This window comes from Hemitrygon akajei, chromosome 6 (assembly GCF_048418815.1).
Source record: "Hemitrygon akajei chromosome 6, sHemAka1.3, whole genome shotgun sequence".
NCBI lineage: Eukaryota > Metazoa > Chordata > Chondrichthyes > Myliobatiformes > Dasyatidae > Hemitrygon > Hemitrygon akajei.
The window spans coordinates 150593525-150610858 of record NC_133129.1 but is presented as its reverse complement, the minus strand read 5'-3'; the positions used below and the strand labels follow the sequence as shown (position 1 = coordinate 150610858).

The following is a 17334-nucleotide window of genomic DNA, read 5'->3' as shown; positions in this document are numbered from 1 at the left end:
AGGCTCAATATAAATATATATTAACTTGAAAGAGAGAGAGAGAGATGAGAGAGAGAGGGGGAGTGAGAGAAGAGAGAATAACAGAGTGTTAGTGAAGTGCAGTAACAAGGTAAGTAACATTCTGCTACAAATTTGCACTGGGGCTATGGGCAACATCAGAATCAATACTTTCCTAATGCAGAATCTCGACATGAAACATCCTTGTTTAATCTGCTGTGTTCCTCCAGCAGATTTTTATTTATTTTTTTGCTTCAGATTCCAACATCTGCAGTCTCCTATGTCACCAAAAGCAATACTCCTACCTGGTCAGTACCTCAGGGTATTTACCAATTGTAATCTATGCCCATTTTTTCATATATGTTGGTGAAATGTTAAGGTAAAAAAATCTTAAACATAGTGCTCTATTTAATGAAGCACTAGATGTAGACTGCAAAGCTTACTGTGCTTTTAACCCAAAGACTTCCTGAGATCATCTGCTGGATGGTACCCACATTGGGTATGTTTTTAAAGTTGAAAATATTCTCCATTTTTTTACTAGAATGTTTGTTTACTAGAATAAAACTGAGGATTATGACAACCGCAAATTTATAATCTGACCTTGAGTATCTTTTAACCCAATCAGTTAAATCAAGAGTTATCATTTCTCTGTACTTTTGCATTTGTACGGTCAGGCCTTGACCTTATTGGTTCTGATTTTTGGAACCTTTGTTTACCGAAGCATTTCCTACCTCACACAGTATTTATAAAAGATGGTATCTGAATAGATCAAAAAAAGACTACTTTGCTCACAGTTTGCACTCGAATTTGTTAACAACGCTCTTTCATCTTGCGCAACAAGTTCACTTAAATTCTTGGATTATGTATTCATATTGAATGGTGAGATCTCAACTTGGCTTGTCTGCAGCTAAAAGCTTTGCCAGATTCAAGATTTATTTACTATCTTTTTCAATATTTAACTGCGTCAGAAGCTGTAGGGCTTTGACTACCCTTGAATAGATTTGACTAAAATGTAATTGGGTTTGATATCCAATCAATGTTCACTTTCTGTCAAACTATAACACAGTATTATGATATACTGTAGTTTCCATTCTATCTCAAATGTTATCTTTCAACGTTTCTGTGGTTCACTGATACAGGGATAAGCGATGTTTTGTAAATAGGTGTTTTTAAATTGTGGCCAAGACGCTGGGAAGATGAAACCAAAATGATCTTCCTATACCCTTCTGTGCTTGCATTTGGAAATTGCTAGTGGTCAGTTCACCCCAGGGGTGTATGGTTCCAAGGGTTATCTGACCACTTTTGGGACAGTGTAAGACAGATAATTTACATCAGAAGATTTTGGTACCGTTTGAAACTCAGCCATAATAAAAGAGAAATTGTGATTTTCCCTGTAACTATCTTGCTTTCTTTCTCACATCATTTCAGTCAGGTTGACACATCTTCCACTGCCATTTTGGTACCTTCAGCACTTCTTTTTTGAGATGCATCGAGATTTCCATTAATTTGATAAGAATTAAAGCACAAGCGTGACTTTTTTTTGGAGCGACTTAATGATTAGAACACAACGCTTTGAAATGTTTTGCTCCGTGTAAATGAAGCTGTTATCATGGAGAACTGTGCATTCAACAGTTTTGCAGATGGCAGAGTTTAATTGGCTTTATTCCAGAGATTGGTTGCAAATTACATGCATCCATTCTTGTCAGGAGTACTAAATGTTCTGAAGGCAGTGCATGTTAACATGGATTGAATTTCAGAGGCAGAGTACGAGTACAATACACTGCTGTTACTGTATGGCATTGTGACATGATTGACTGGAAATGAATTTTAGGCATGTTTAGACTCAAACTCCTGAGTGTGGCTCTATCTGAACTATGCCAAGGTCTTTTTATTATGTATTCAGCGCAGACTGTCCTTGTTCTAATTGCTTTCATTCTCATCATATTTACAGCAGAGGAAGGTCATTCAGTAGAAAGATTCCAGAATAGTTGTGTGCACCTACCCATTTACTAAGTACATCATCTTAAAAATGTTCCAAGAGGCTTTCCATAGTTAGTCTTTCAGATAGACAGGATTGGGAACAGCCCATGGGCTCAGTGAATTTACACCAACCATCAACCACCCATTTACACTAATCCTGTAATAATCTCACACTCTCATTAATTGCTGGCTAATTCACCTCATAACCTGCACGTCTTTAGAATGTGGGACAAAACCAGAGCACCCTGAGGAATCTCACATGAGAGAACGGGCAAATTGCAGCCATGATTGAATGTATCATAATACAGAACTTCATGCACTGTCAAAGCCTTATCATCTCTTGATAATGGAAAAGCAGAAAATGTAAGCAATACTCCAGAGATTTGAGCCACTTGAGGCCTCAGGTTCTTACAAAATTCTCCAGAAGGATTTACACAATTGCATTGGAATTTTGTATCTACCAGTATTACCACAAGTTCCTCATCTCTTTGGGATTAGAACACCTGTAAATCCACAAAACGCTGCAGAGTATAGTAACACGAAGAGCAGGCCACACACAGTGGGCAGGAAACAGATGGTGTGAGGGCCTCTTTGGCTCATTCCTGCAGTGAATGCTGTAAAAGGAAATCATTAATTTAATTTAGATATGTGGAATTACAGAATTATTTGCTTTAACTGTATATTTTAGAATAGACCTAAGTATATACCGCTAGATTTTCTGTGCATGAGTAAACGGTAGCTTGTTACCGTAGTTCTAATGAAATTATTTAATAGGTCTTTCAATATAAATGGTGCATGTAGCTTAGTATATTTTTGTACCATGTGTTACTGACTTGTGTGTGCCAATCGATTCTGAAACTCACTATTAAATGCTTTTGTATTTGAAGACTAATAGTAGCATAATCAAACAATCTCTGATTGACAAATTAAATGTGTCACCTTTCAGTATGTCTCAGGCTAATAAACCTTCACTGCACTTGCAGCCATGACTCCTCCTTGTCAGAATTGCTACAGATCCATTGTTTTAAAGGCCCAGCCTCAATTTCCATGTACACGTGTTGGTGATGGTCAGTTTGCCCGTGCAACTCCATGTTGTAACCGATTTTGTAAGGGATCTCATGATGAGAGATACCACTAAATTTTGGCATTAAAGATGGCCTTAAATCCTCCATTTATGTCAGCTTATCATTGCTGACCATGGATTGTAGCCAAAGAAGGTTATACAAATATCCTCTGAATTGCTGACATAATAATGTAAAGACACTCTCGAGAGGTCCCGAGTTCGAATCCAGCCGGCTCCCCTTGCACGCTCTCCATCCGTGCCTGAGTTGAGTGTTGAACTAGCAACTTGACCTCATAAAAAAATCCTGGAGAGGGATGGGCTCTGCCAGGTTTCAGATGCCCAAGACTCGCCGTACAATGAGCAATCACCAAAAAGATCGGCGCAAAAAGCTTGTCATGATGGCCCCCTGATGACTCCACCGGAGTTAAGGGCGCACGCACGCACACACACACACACACACACACACACACACACACACACACACGCACACACACACACGCACACACACACACACACACGCACACGCACACGCACACACACACGCACACACACACACACACACACACTTTTAATTGAATCCATGTGATACATATTAATTAGTGTTAATTCCATCATTTGAGGACTTCTGTCCATTTCTATGGAAGCATATCCACCTCCAGTCCTCCCATTTTTGCTCACTTTCCCTCTCCCATTCTCTGACAATCCAGACACTTTACTCATTGTAATCACACACTTTACCCATTGGGTCTACACCTTCATCTGGATCCACCTGCCCTTCACCTTTCACTTAATGTTTTCCTTATTTAGCTATCAGATTCTCCTTCCATATCAGATTCCCACACCTGCAGCCTTTGTATGCCTGTCTATCACCTTCTAGACCCTGGCTCCACCTTCAGTGACTCTCTTTTTTCAGTGACTCAGAGCAGTTTAGTTTTTGGTGTGATGACTTTCTACCACTTCCTTGTTAGATCATTTGAAAATGATTTGACTCAGTGGTTAATGAGGAAAGTGCGGGGCCTCGGGATTAGTTTGTGTTTGCTTTTAGTTTATCACCAATGGCAACCCTGGCCTCACCCTATCAAAATATATTACTCTGTCCTCAGTTTAAAACCAATTCGTTTTCTCTGCTATCCATTTCTAACGCAGCTCCTTGACCTAACACGTTAACTCTATTTCTCTGTATACCAGTGTTGTCTGACTGCTGTGTATTTCTCAAACATTCGCAGGCGTCATGTTCTTCTCAGACCCAAAACTTAGGCCCCCCCCCCCCCCAATCCACTGGCATCCATATCACAACTATTGGCCATTCTTGTCCACTTCAGTCCCTACCCCAGGGCAATATGTTTTTGTTAATATGAATGTATAGAACTGAAGCTATAGCACCTCTAGGCTTCCCTGAAATATTTAGATTTATTAAAAAATAAATAATAGTTAAAATGCCCAATTTTAAGTTCCCATTCTTAGCAGCTAACAGCCAATAAAACTCTTCATGCTACATAAGCTAATCTAATTGATGTGCATTCTAATACAGTGGGTGCATGATATTTCTGTTAGACAGGAATGGGAAATGTTATCTTCTAGCCTAAAGAGGCAAGAAAATAAAAAAAGGATGAGAGTATTCCAACTGCTGAAAGATTGTGCCTTGTGGAACAATTGTTGCAGAATAATTACGCCAAATACCTTGTAGACATCATGCATAATGAGTGTACTGAATATAGGAAACTGTTAAACATCATGTTGTCAATCAATCTTTGTCAGATAATGATGAAAAAGTATGAGTGAGGAATAATTTTGCATTGACCTTTTTGGCTTGAGGCTAATGTTTGAGAGAAAGGATATCTTTAAACTTAAAAGACAACTTTCAAGCCATCAAATGTTGGATTGTTTAACTAGAAGAATCCATTCAAAGGGATCACCAGAGGTCTTTGAGCAGGGTCACCTTACAATGCAGTGCTTTGAATATTGTAAATTGTGAAGAATATTAGTCTTTAAATTTTCAAGTTTTATTGTACGAGGGGTGATTGATACGTTTGTGGCCTAAGGTGGAAGGAGTTAATTTTAGAAAACCTAGCACATTTACTTTTCATCGTAGTCCCTTCCTACATTTACACACTTAGTCCAGCGGTCGTGGAGCATACGGATTTTGGACCTCCAGAAAGTGTCCACAGCATTGGTGATTGATAAGTTTGTGGCCTAAGGTAGAAGGAGATCAATTATACAGCTCTCGTTACGTGCACATGCAGGTCAACTCTGAGTGATTATGCAGAAAGTTTGAAGTTAATAACTCATCTGCTTCGACCTTAGGCCACGAACTTATCAATCACCCCGATGAGTTATTAACTGATGAGTAAACGACAAATGATTTGGCTTTGGAATGCTCAATACATGAAGACTGAAGGCAAATAGCAAACTCAGAACCAGAAGCTTTTTTTAAAACTTCTGGGAATAGTTTTCAAACTCAATCCAAGCCAGAATAGTGAAAATCCTGTTTCATGAAATCCACTCGACCTCTTTCCATCCAATCAGCTATTGATGTAAAATTAACCAAAAAAAAGTTCTCAATTGGGCAGGAAGGCAATAACAGTGAATAGTTTGGGAAATGGAATCTACAATGAGTTGTGATTGATTTTAAATATTCAGGATATTAAGAAGGGGATTTGGACTAGAAAGATGATCACAGACTCCCTTCTAGAAAGAGGGAGTAGTAAGATATCATAATTGGGTTGTTCTGTGAGAACATGGGATTCTAAACTGAGTTTATTGTTTGAAAGGAGAATCCCACAGTCATAGCACACCAGTAAACAATGTCAATTCAAAGAAAATGATAAAAAAAACTAAAAATGTTGAATTCAAATATACTATATTCAGAACAGGTGAACTGAATGCAAGGAGACCAATAGGTATTATCTAAAAACTATTACAAAGGACTGATTGAATGATGATAAAAGATGGTAAGAAAATAATACGCATGTGCTTGACATCTAGAAAGGACAGACAGAAGATATGGGGTGGAGTCAGCAGCGTGGGGAGAGCGCGTGTTGTGTGAAAAGCACTGAAAATAAAGACAGTACTGAGGAAAAATCTGGCCCTAGAGGTAAATGAAGTAAACATCGTTTGATAAAGATGGGAAATAACAAAGACAAATCTGCAATGAGAGTGGTTTAGAGACCCTGAACATTAGCAGCAAGATTAGTGAGAAAATTAATCTAGAAAAAAGAAAAACCTTCAGCATTAGTGGCAACATTTTCCTAGTGTCTTCAATGTGCATAGAGACCGGGCAAATTAAATGGGCAGTAGTTTGAAGAATATTTTGGGGACAGTTTTCTAGAACAGTACCTTGGGGAACAGAGTAGATTTTATCTTCTGACAGGTATCTGGTATTCTCCTAGTCACCAGTGGCCGTTTCTGGAACAGAGGATGAGCCCAGCCACTGGTTCATCCCAGCATTCTGAGTCACTTCAGGAACCTGATCGTGGGTTTACAAACAAACCCAATGACAAGATGTAAAGGAGTTGTCCCAGGTCATCTTTTCAGTGACAGAGGTTCTTTCTCTTTCCCCCTATCTTTATCTCTCAGTGTGAAAGTGTCTCTTTCAGCTATCAGACAAAATGTTTTTCTTTTGAGCTTGATGCAGGATGTGGTGCCACTGAGAGCAGTTGATGACTTGTTCTTCCCAGTTTCTATTGTTTTCCCTGCTTTGATTTGATCAAGTCCTTTGTCAAAGTTTCTTTAGACCACAACAGATATTTAATCCTGTATAAATTGACAGGTGTAGGGCTATGAAAATCTGGCATCAATCCACAAAGCCTGATCTAGCAAAACTGATACATGGGACTCATTGACTCTGTGCTGATACTGCCATTAGTACGTACAGAGGCTTTCTGGGGGTATTGGTTGTCGTTGGTCAGTTTTCAGCTTGTGTAGCCCTGGAGAAGTGTCAGGATCATATCTGTTACCACAGCAGCCGATCCTTCAATGTGCTCCCACCGGCACTGATGATCAGCACAGAACCCAGAGAACGACTGCTTTATTTGGACAACAGCTTTGACATATCTGTATAGTTTACAGATCAGGCAGAGAGCAGTCTTGAACTTAAATAAACCTTGTCATAAGGATGTGGTAAGGTTGATGAGGGAATTTATATGGAGTGACAGCTGGGAGATAAATAATTATGGCCTTATTTTTAAAGATTAGAGAGATTAATTTTATTTGTCACATGTATATTGAAACATACAGTGAAAAGCATCATTTGTGTCAACAACCAAAACAGGCTAAGGAATGTGTAAGGGGCCTGCAAGTATCGCCATGCTTGTGGCGTCAATTTAGCATGGCCACGACACGCTAACTCTGTGTCTTTGGAATGTGGGAGGAAACTGAAACACCTGGGGGAAACCTAACCAGCTTCGAGAAGAACGTACAGATTCCTTACAGACACCAGCACCATTTGAACTCTGATTTCGATTTCTCTCACTGTACGATGATTGCACTAGTTGCTATACCACCATGCTGCTGCCCTATCATTTAAAGAGTTACTTAATAATTCACAGTAGGTATACATTCAGTTGAGAATTAAAACTGTGGCTCGGGAGGTTATGGACAGTATGAGCCCAGCAGGTAACATTCGCTCTGTACTTCTGGCTGAAGGTGGTTACAAATGCTTCAGCTTGTCCTTTAGGCATATGTAATTGGCTTCGCCATGACTAAAGTTTTGTTTTCTGGGGATTTTTCTTCCCAGGTTAAATTGTCCACCATCATTTCAAGTCTGGATATACATAGATGGACTACAGAGCTTTCATCTGATCCATTATGGGATTACTTGGTATTTACCATGGCATGCTCTTCCCACAGTTGACCTGCACTCATCTCTGTGTTGTATCTTCATCAGCCATTTGTTATTGTAAACATGATCTATGTGCAGGTCACACCTCATGAAGGGTGATTATGACTGCAGCGTTTAAATTGCTGAGAGCATAGTCATTTTTTCCAAGCCACACGCACAAGAAGAATGGCTTGGGCTTGAAACGCCACCTGTTCATTCATTTCCATAGGTGCTGCCTTGCCTGCTGAGTCCCTCCAACATTTTGTGTGTGTTGCTTGGATTTCCAGCCTCTGCAGATTTTCTTATGAAAGTCATTTTTCCCTTCTTCTGTTGGCTCGGCTCTGTTGGCTTCTTCTGTCTGGCGGCTCAGCAACAGTTCTGCTACTGTGCAAACTTGAAAATGATAATGTGCCTGACCCAGAGTACATTCCATATTTGTACCAACCCTGATCCTCCTCCTAAGTATCCTTTGATGGAAGAATGCTATTTTACCACCTGAGGGATAATGAGATGTCTATTCAACAGGAATTGACAGAATATGGAGGGGAAATCACATTAAACAAGTCTGATTTTTTTTTGAGGTTGTAATGGGTAGAATAGATGAGAAGAGGTCGATAGAAGGCCTTTGATAAGATCCCATACAGGGGTTGAGCATCTGAGATTGGAGATAATATTATGGCATGGGTTACTGAGCCATACACTATGGAAGCTGGTCCTTTAGCCAACCTAAGATCAAGTATTCATTGTTTACATTCATCCTATATAACTCCATTTCATTCTCCTTACATTCTCCCCTCCCAAGATTTTACTACTAGTCAGCACACTAAGGGTTAATTTACAATAGCCAATTAACCTTCCAACAAGCATTTGTTCGGGATATGGGAGGAAACCAGAGCACCCAGATGAAACCCATGTGGTCAGAAGGAATGCCAATCTCCAGCACCCAAGGTCGGGATCGAACCTGCGTCTCTGTGGGTGTCAGGCAGCAGTTTTGTTGGTTGCACCATAATTGTCTGAGGACTAGTTAAGTGGGTAGGAGCAAATGGGTTTGGTGGGATATAATTAGTGCATAATTGAGCATTAGTGCTCAAGGATAGGGCCCCAGTTCTTCACTGTCTATATTAATGATTTGGTTGAAGGATCCATGAAATTATCTTAAGAATGCTGATGAAATAAAACCGGGCAGTAGTCAGGTTTATGAGAGGAGCACGAAGAGGCTTCCAGGAGAATCAGAGAGTTTGGTGAATGGGCATGGATATCTCAAATGGAATATGATGTAGCAGCATGTGAAGTCGTCTATTTTTGTAGGGAATTTAGAAAAGAGGAGTTTTTGTTAATGGCACGAGATTGAAGTTGATATTCAGAGAGAGTTATGTGTTTGTGCCTAGATCATTAAAATTAACACGCAGCATTTAGGAAGATTAGAAGTAATTTGGCCTATTTGTGTAAGACGTTGGTGAAGCCTGAGTGCAGTTGTGGTCACCTGTCTGCAGGAACGGTATCAATAAATATGGGAGGGTGCAGAGAAAAGTTTTGCGGGTCTTGCCAGGACTTGAGGAGCTACTTGATTTATAGGTAAAGGATAAATAGGTGAGGACTCTATTCCCTGGAGCATAGGAGAGTGAGGGGAGATTTGATAAAGGTATACAAAATTACGAGAGGTGTAGATAGGGTAAATGCAAACAAGCTTTTTCCACTGAGGTTGGATGAGTCTAGAACTAAAGGTGATGAGTTAAGGATGAAAGGTGAAATGACTAAGGGAATCATAAGGGTGGTGAAAAGGTGGAATGAACTACCACTGCAAGTGGATGCAGGTTGATTTCAACATTGAAGAGAAATTTGGATAGGTTCATGGATGGGAGGGGTCTGGAGGGCTGTGGTCTAGGTATAGGTCAATGGGAATAGACAGCATAATAGTTCAGCATGGACTAGACAGGATAAAGGACCTGTTTCTGTGCTGTGCTGCTAAGAAAGGGCTTAATCATTGGTTGTAAAGCGGTTTCATTGAAAATCAAAATTCTTACGGCTCAACAGAGATGGTGTTTCCCCTAGCTGGGGTGTCTAAAACCTGGGGCCATAGTCTGAAGGTAAAGAGTTGACTGTTCAGAACTGAGAAGGCAGTGAATCTTTGGAAATTTCTACTTGTGAGGGCTCTGGTAGTTAGACTCTCAATATATTCAAGTATTTGTCAAACAATGAAGCAAATCAAGTGGGTTACTGCAGTAAAAGATTAGCTGCAATCTTCTTGAAGTGAAACACAAGTATGAAGGGCTGAATAGTCTCCTGCTTCTGTTTTTATGTTGTGTTTCCTTCGCTGGTAAAGACAAAAAAAAGTGATCAGACAAATAAACCGATGATGCAATTCTCCTTTGCTGTACCTGATCTGAACATACTTAGCAATCGCCCAAGTGGAGTAACAATGAAATTGTAATATGCTTTCTGATGCTGTGTCACTCTTCACTTCAAATCATTTAAAAAAAACTACTAAATAAGGCAAAGAATCAAGAAAGTAGATTATCAGATAAATTTTAATAACAAAATACAAAAATGCTTGAAATTTAATCCACAAACAATCACACATGGAAGAAAAGCAAGGCAATGCATATATTCTGGGTGTGTTAACTATGCATGTCCATGAATATTTCCAGCACAGAAGCATTATTCATCTGTCATTATAATTGGACAAAGCCTGCATATTAATAATCTAAATAATGATGATTGAATGGGGTGACACACACTTTACCATTTAAGAACGGAATACTGATAACACTGCTTCTATTTACGTACAACGCGAAGCCTTGAATATAGCCAATTCCATGCCTTAAGAGTGGTTTTAAGGTTATTTAATCTTTCAGAGAGGGAGGAGAAACAGTTCTTGTAAAACTTTTTAATCAAATGGCATATGCTGTTTCATGGAACCCTCCCAGAATTGCAAGCAGGGACAACAGTTGCCATGGTGACTAGCCCAGCCTGTCAGCATTCTGCAATCCTTTTAGCTGGAAGTGTGCTGTGAAGGTCATGTGAGAGAGTTGTGAGAAGCCCTGTAGGTATCAGAGTCAAAACTACTGTTAGCAGCGGTTCAGCAAATGGGGAAGCCTGTCTGAGGAATATAAGCGGAGTAGAGGGGAAGCGAAAGCACTGCAAGATGCAGGTAATAAAGAAAGAACTCAGTGTAGTTTGGGGATTATGGCATGCTGTTTTTCAGAATTCTGGAGGGCCTCTTGTTTTCAGCAGCACACTGCTGTATTTAACTATGGGAGATGATATCATGTTAGAACAAAGAGTTGAATTTTATTTGAAAATTAGAGGGAAAATTAATATTAACTAAATGCAAATATAACCATATTCGGTGATTGAGTCTGAGACTGGATATAAAGGATTTTAAGGGTGATTTTTTTCCCCCCTGCAAAATATGCATGAGTTCTTTGAAACTTTCTGTTAAAAGACTGTGAATAGATACCTTCAGTTTAGAAAGTCTTAATATATGCTTTAATTTTTATTCTAGCTCTGACTTACACACCTTTCCCCGGTAGGTCTCTTAAATCTTTTGCTAAAAGGAGGTGGAGAAGGCAGTCATTGTTTGCTTTCCTTTAGTTCTCGCATTGGCATGAAGACTGTCACTCAGTTCATTGATATTCTCAGCCATTTTCCCTCTCTGTATCCAGGGTCTAAGGCAAACAGCGCACTTCGTTGCTTTTTTGAACTTACTATACAGTGTGTCTTTGTCTACTGCCAAACAATGAAGCGTGGTTGTGATTGGTTTACTGCTGTGTGTGGGAGATGTTTCTGTAGGCCTTCAGTGCTCTCTGTGCCCAGTAGAACACCTGGAACTAATTGAAAGCAAATGCAGCCGGGATTTGAAGGAGTTTTTACCTCAGTTTCAGACTCACAGCGAGTTTCACTCCCACATGGAATGATGGAGATGAAGGAGGTCTTTTTTGTCTAGACCCTTGATTCTTTCCTTACTATCATGTAGCAATGTGTGGAAAAGGGCCAGCCAGCTCTGCTGCAGTCCACTTAACAAAAACTAATGCTGGATTTCAAATCAAAAATGCTGTTATAATGCACTTTTACTGCATTTTCCTATTGTGTTGCTGACTAAAGATATTTCCAATCTTTTCGAAGTAGGAAACGCCTGCCTTCGGTTTCTGTCCGAGGTCTGTATTTTTTGACATCACTGTAAAGTGTTCAGAACTTTTCTAGGCAGTGTATGGGCACCTGCGCGGCAGGTGTGTGCCATTAAACTGCACAGGAATGGTTTAATCCAGATTTTTATGATAGATTCACAAACTCTCAACTATCTTGTTACATCAAGCTCCATAAAGCAGGGCAAATGTCTAGTTAATGGAAGCTTGATATCTTGTGTTTTGTGTGTGGTGGGGGTGATATTTGTCACTAAATTAGGATCAGCTTTTCCAACAGAAAGAACATCCAAATCGTTGTGAGGTAACACTGTCACCCTACAAAGCATAATTATTGAACAATCTCAACCCTAGGTTTATCACACACCAATGATGAAGGGTCTCGGCCTGAAACGTCGACTGTTTACTCTTTTCCATCGATGCTGCCTAGTCTGCTGAGTTCCTCCAGCATTTTGTGTGTGTTCCTAGATGTATCATTGTGTATTGACCCCCAACTCCTGTTTTTCTTTTGGAATTCATGATTCAATTTGAATCCTAGTGGTATTTAAGTTATTCATTTAAGATTAAGAAGATATGCTTGTGAATTTTAACAGATTTACAAGTAGTTGCCTGGAGGCTAGGCTATGTAGTGCTTGCACCTAAATCAATTTGCAGATGTTTAGTGTACTTGGATTCACTTCCCATTGAAATACTGCCCATAATGAAACTGGGTGAGGTATTTCATCACCCTAGTACGCTTAACATTTGCCCGTCATCATGTGGGCATCAAATTGCATATTCACTACGGGCAGCACTCATTTCTGACAGCCGCAGTTTGGAGCAGGAAGGTGTGACTTGCCCCCTTTACTGACAAGTTACATTTCAACCAGACATCGTGGCACTTTGTTATGATGTAAAGGGACACTCCACTGACATCAGGAGACCTCAGCTCACTCACTCAGTGCAGGCCAATCAAATATGTTCCAAAGTCTCAGGAGCAAGGAAAAGAGTTGTCAGTGGCTTCACATTCATGAGGCATTTAGACAGCCATATGAATAGACAAGATGCAGAGGCATATAGCCCATGTGGAGGCAGTGTGTTTAAATTGGGGTCATGGTCAGCACCGACATCATAGGACGAAGGGAATGTTCCTGTGCTGTACTGACCCATGCACCATCACCTTGTTGGTCAGTGAGGTCATCTCTCGGGCAGCTTCTCTCTGCTCCACGAGAATGTCAAGCTGTGTCCTGATGGTACATGAATGTTACTTTAAAGCTTGAAGCTACAGCCGTAGACCAGACGTTGTGTACCTAGTTGGATCAGGGCACAATCTCAAAGGCAGGAGTTCTTTGAGTGTGGCATCAATCTATGACAGTGTCTCCAACAGGCCCTGTAGGTTAGGTGCTGATCTCTTGCACGGAAGAATTGTTGGCCATCAGGGAGGAGGTCATGGTCTCCTGGCTCCACACAATGGCTTAGGAGAGCATAGAACTGAACTCAAACCACATTCCTTGTTCCTTTTGTATTCTGTGAGGCAGGTCTGACATTGTGCTCAGCAAATCAGTGTGCATCTGCCTCTGCCTTTTCATGAAAGCATCCTAATTATGGCCACGCATGGATCCTCTAGAGCAGCATCAAATGTGTAGATGGTTTCGATCCCCCAACTCCATAGCGAAGGAGAGAAGTCTCCACCCACTGTGCCCTCTATGGCTCCCTAATATGGGGAACATCTTCAGATCTTCCTCAGATTTAAATATCACTCTCCCCCCATTTCCCGGTAGTTCAGGGCCATTCTTGGAAAGAGGAAAAATTTGCATTGTATATTGTTCCCTCCCAAGCTTGCAGCAGTGAGGGTAAGTGCCAGCAGCTGGGTGCAGCCACATAGAAAGGTTGGCATCAGACTATGTTGGGTACATTTCTCTCCACTTCCTGTACGTCATGGCTCAGTGGAATCAATCTAGTCTGGGTCCAAGTGGAGCAGAAGATGGCTCACAGTGCATGAGTGGGGTACGAGCATGTCTCCATCATGTACAACAACGTCATGAGCACTTCATGTTTGACCATCAAGAGGTGACCATCTCTCCCACACTTCCAGTTCTGTTTAATGCTAGCTATTGGGTTTTGACAACTCTTGCCTTGTATCCCGGCTCCTCTGATTCCCGGCTCTCTCAGGTAGGCAGACTTGGCGGTGGAGGTTTGGTTGGTCTATTTGCTGTGATTGACCCAGGCCACTGAGGCTAGTTTAAAGTAGCCATGGGCACTGATCCAGATGGTGGGTCTGAGCAGAAGGTGGGAATGTCATTTGCATACAAACGCACAGAAAGGCTTTGATCATTGTGCCTGCACTACCTGGAATTATCATTCCTGTGGCCTTGCTGATGGATTTGGCAAAGGTGGAGGACAGTGGGCAGCTTGACCTAACTCCAGATTTGATTGGGAAGCTTTCTGTTTCCCCCTCATTGGTTTGGACTGTACTTCTGAAGCCTTTGTAGAGCACGTGGGCCTTATTCTTGATCCCTCCCCAAGCCTATTCTTTGAAAGCACATCCATAGTAAACAGGTACAAAGTTGTCAGAGATTTTCCTGGTGTGGGCAGATCACCTGCCCCAGAGGGGATTTAACTTGAGTGGTGATGGCCTTGGACAGAATACGGTAATCCACATTCAGCAATGAGATGGGTCACCAATTTCAGACATCCTTTTGCTTGTAGATGAGGGTGATGCACTTTTCCTTGTGGATTGTTTCACAGTGCCAGCTAGGAGCACAGAATTTTGCACTTCCATAGGATTGGGCTTACCCAGATCAAGTAAGCTGTCACTTCCAAGAGTTTAATTTGCCCCAAAGGAATGTTGTTGGTGGAACTTGCAGCTCTTCTGGGACCATTGGTTGTTCTGGATCTCCTGTTTACAGTCGCCAAAAACCACCAAGAAAGAGGAGAGGTCCGGAGCTGTGCCAGCTTTTTGGCTAGGTGTTTTATGTTGTAAAGATCAAAGGCCAATAAAAATAGGTTAAGTTTAAGTGGAGTAGCCTTTGTGGGAGTGGCTATAGTATGCGTGGGCGAAAATTAGAGTGGATAGTTTAGGCTTTGGCTCATGGAAGCTTTGGTGAGGAGAGGCAGATTCTGCAGGTAGATTTTGTTTTAGTTTAATTTTTCTTTTTTCTTATTGCACAGTTAGAGCAAAGGACATGCCAGACAGGATAGTGAAATACTCCTCTTATGGCAAGTGGGAAGGCAGGGAGACCTCTAGTGTCCCTGATGACAACACCTGCACGAAGAGCATCCAGCTGCATCTTCTTTCAGACCCGGGTAAGGAACTGGAGCTGAAATTGGATGAACTCTGGATCATTTAGGAGGCTGATGGGTTGATCGACACAACAAACAGGGTGGTAGTTTCATCCAGTGTGCAGGATACATGTAACTGGGTGATTGTCGGGAGGGGGAAAGGGCATAGGTAGCTAGTGCAGAGTACCTCTGTAGATGTTCCACTCAGCAGCAGGTATAGCGCTTTGGATACTGATGGAGGATGACCTAGCAGAGGAAAGCCTCAATAGTCAGGTCTCTGGCACTGAATCTGGCTCTGAGGGGAAGAGGCGAGCTGAAATGATAGGGGATTCATTAGTTCGGGGAACAGACAGGAGGTTCAGTGGAAGAGAACAAGATTCCCTGATACTATGTTGCTTCCCAAATACCAGGGACTTGGACATCTTGGATGGAGTCCACAGCATTCATAAGTGGGAGGGTGAATAGGCAGAGGTTATGGTCCATGTAGGTACCAATGGCATAGGCAGGAACAGTTACAAGGTTCTGCAAAGTGAGTTCAGGGAGTTCAGTGCTAAGTTAAAGGGTAGGACCCCCAGGGTTGTGATCTCATGATTGGTACCTGTATCACATGCTAGTTGGACCAAAAATATGAAGATTATACAGTTTAACTTCTGACTAAGGAGTTGGTGTAGGAGGAGGGGCATCAGATTTTTGGATCATTGGGCTCTCTTCTGGGAAAGGTGGGGCCTGTACAGAAGAGACGATTTGCACTCGAATTGGAGGGTGGTGAATATCCTAGTGGAAGGGCTGCATGGGCGGTGGAGGGGTGGGTGAGGTTAAACACATCTATAGAAGCTTGTCAAAGTTTTAGATGTCATACTGAATCTTTGCAAACTTCTAAGGAAATAGAAATGCCGCCGTGCTTTCTTCATAATTGCACTTGCGTGCTTGGCTCGGGATAGGATAGATCCTCTGAAATGATAACACAGAGCAATTTAAAGTTGCTGACCCTCTCCATCTCTGATTCTGCAATGAAGACTGGTTCATGGACCTCAGGTTTCTTCCTCCTGAGGTTAATAATTAGATTCTTGGTCTTGCTGACGTTGAATGAGAGATTGTTGTGGTGTCGCTCAGCCAGATTTTCAGTCTCCCTCCTATATGCTGCTTTACCACCTTTGATTTGGCCTTCAGTTGTGTGTATTCCAATGCAAGGAGTAGGAAAGGCAGATGAACTTAGGGCATGGATCAGCATGTGGAACTATGACACTGGAGCCCTTACTGAGACTTGGTTGTAGCAGGGGCAGGACAGGCAGCTCAGTGTTCCAGGATTCCAATGTTTTTGACATGATAGAGCGGGAGAGATGAAAGGGGGATGGCTAGCATTACTAGTCAGAGAAAATATCACAGCAATACTCAGACAGGACAGACTGGAGGACTCATCTATTGAGGCTCTATGGTTGGACCCGAGATATGAGAACCACGTTAATGGCATTACGTTATAGAACAACAACAGTCGGCGGGATTTAGAAGGGCAAATTTGTAGAGGGATCGTGGACTGTTGTAAGATAAATAAGGTTGTGATAGTAGGTGATTTTAACTTTCCACATATTGATTAAGACTCCCATACTGTAAAAGGGTTGCCTGGAATAGAGTTTGTCATATATGTTCAGGAAAGTTTCCTTAATCAGTATATAGAAGTCCCAACTAAAGAGAGTGCAGTGGTAGATCTATTAATGAATGAGACAAGACAAGTGACAGAAGTTTGTGTAGGGGAACACTTTGCATCAAGATAGTTATGGAGAAGCATTGGTCTGGTACTCGGGTTGCGATTTTAAATTAGAGAGAGGCCAATTTTGATGGTATCAGAAAGGATCTGGCAAGTCTGGATTAGAACAGGTTATTTTCTTGGAAAGGTGCATTTGCTAAGTAGGGAGCCTTCCGAAGTGAAATTGTGAGAGGATAGAGTTTGTACATTCCTGTCAGAATAAAAGGCAGGGATGACAGATTTAGAGAACATCAGTTTTCAAGAGATACTGAGGCTCTGGTTAAGAAAAAGAAGGTGATGCATAGCAGGTGTAGGCTGGAAGGAGCAA

At 41.4% G+C, this 17334-nt stretch overlaps 1 protein-coding gene across 3 annotated transcripts in view; it reads left to right on the top strand.

Annotated features, from left to right (window-relative positions):
* dennd2b (DENN domain containing 2B) overlaps positions 1 to 17334 on the top strand; it is a 438424-nt gene that overhangs the window by 92212 nt on the left and 328878 nt on the right. Inside the window, exon 1 of one of the 3 annotated variants that reach the window (XM_073049543.1) lies at positions 10872 to 11010. The exons of 1 other annotated variant lie outside the window; for it this stretch is intronic. The gene's annotated coding sequence lies outside the window, so the exon portion shown is untranslated. Of the gene's footprint in view, positions 1 to 10871; positions 11011 to 17334 lie in introns of those variants that run through there. One more of the 3 variants, XM_073049547.1, reaches the window with a different exon arrangement.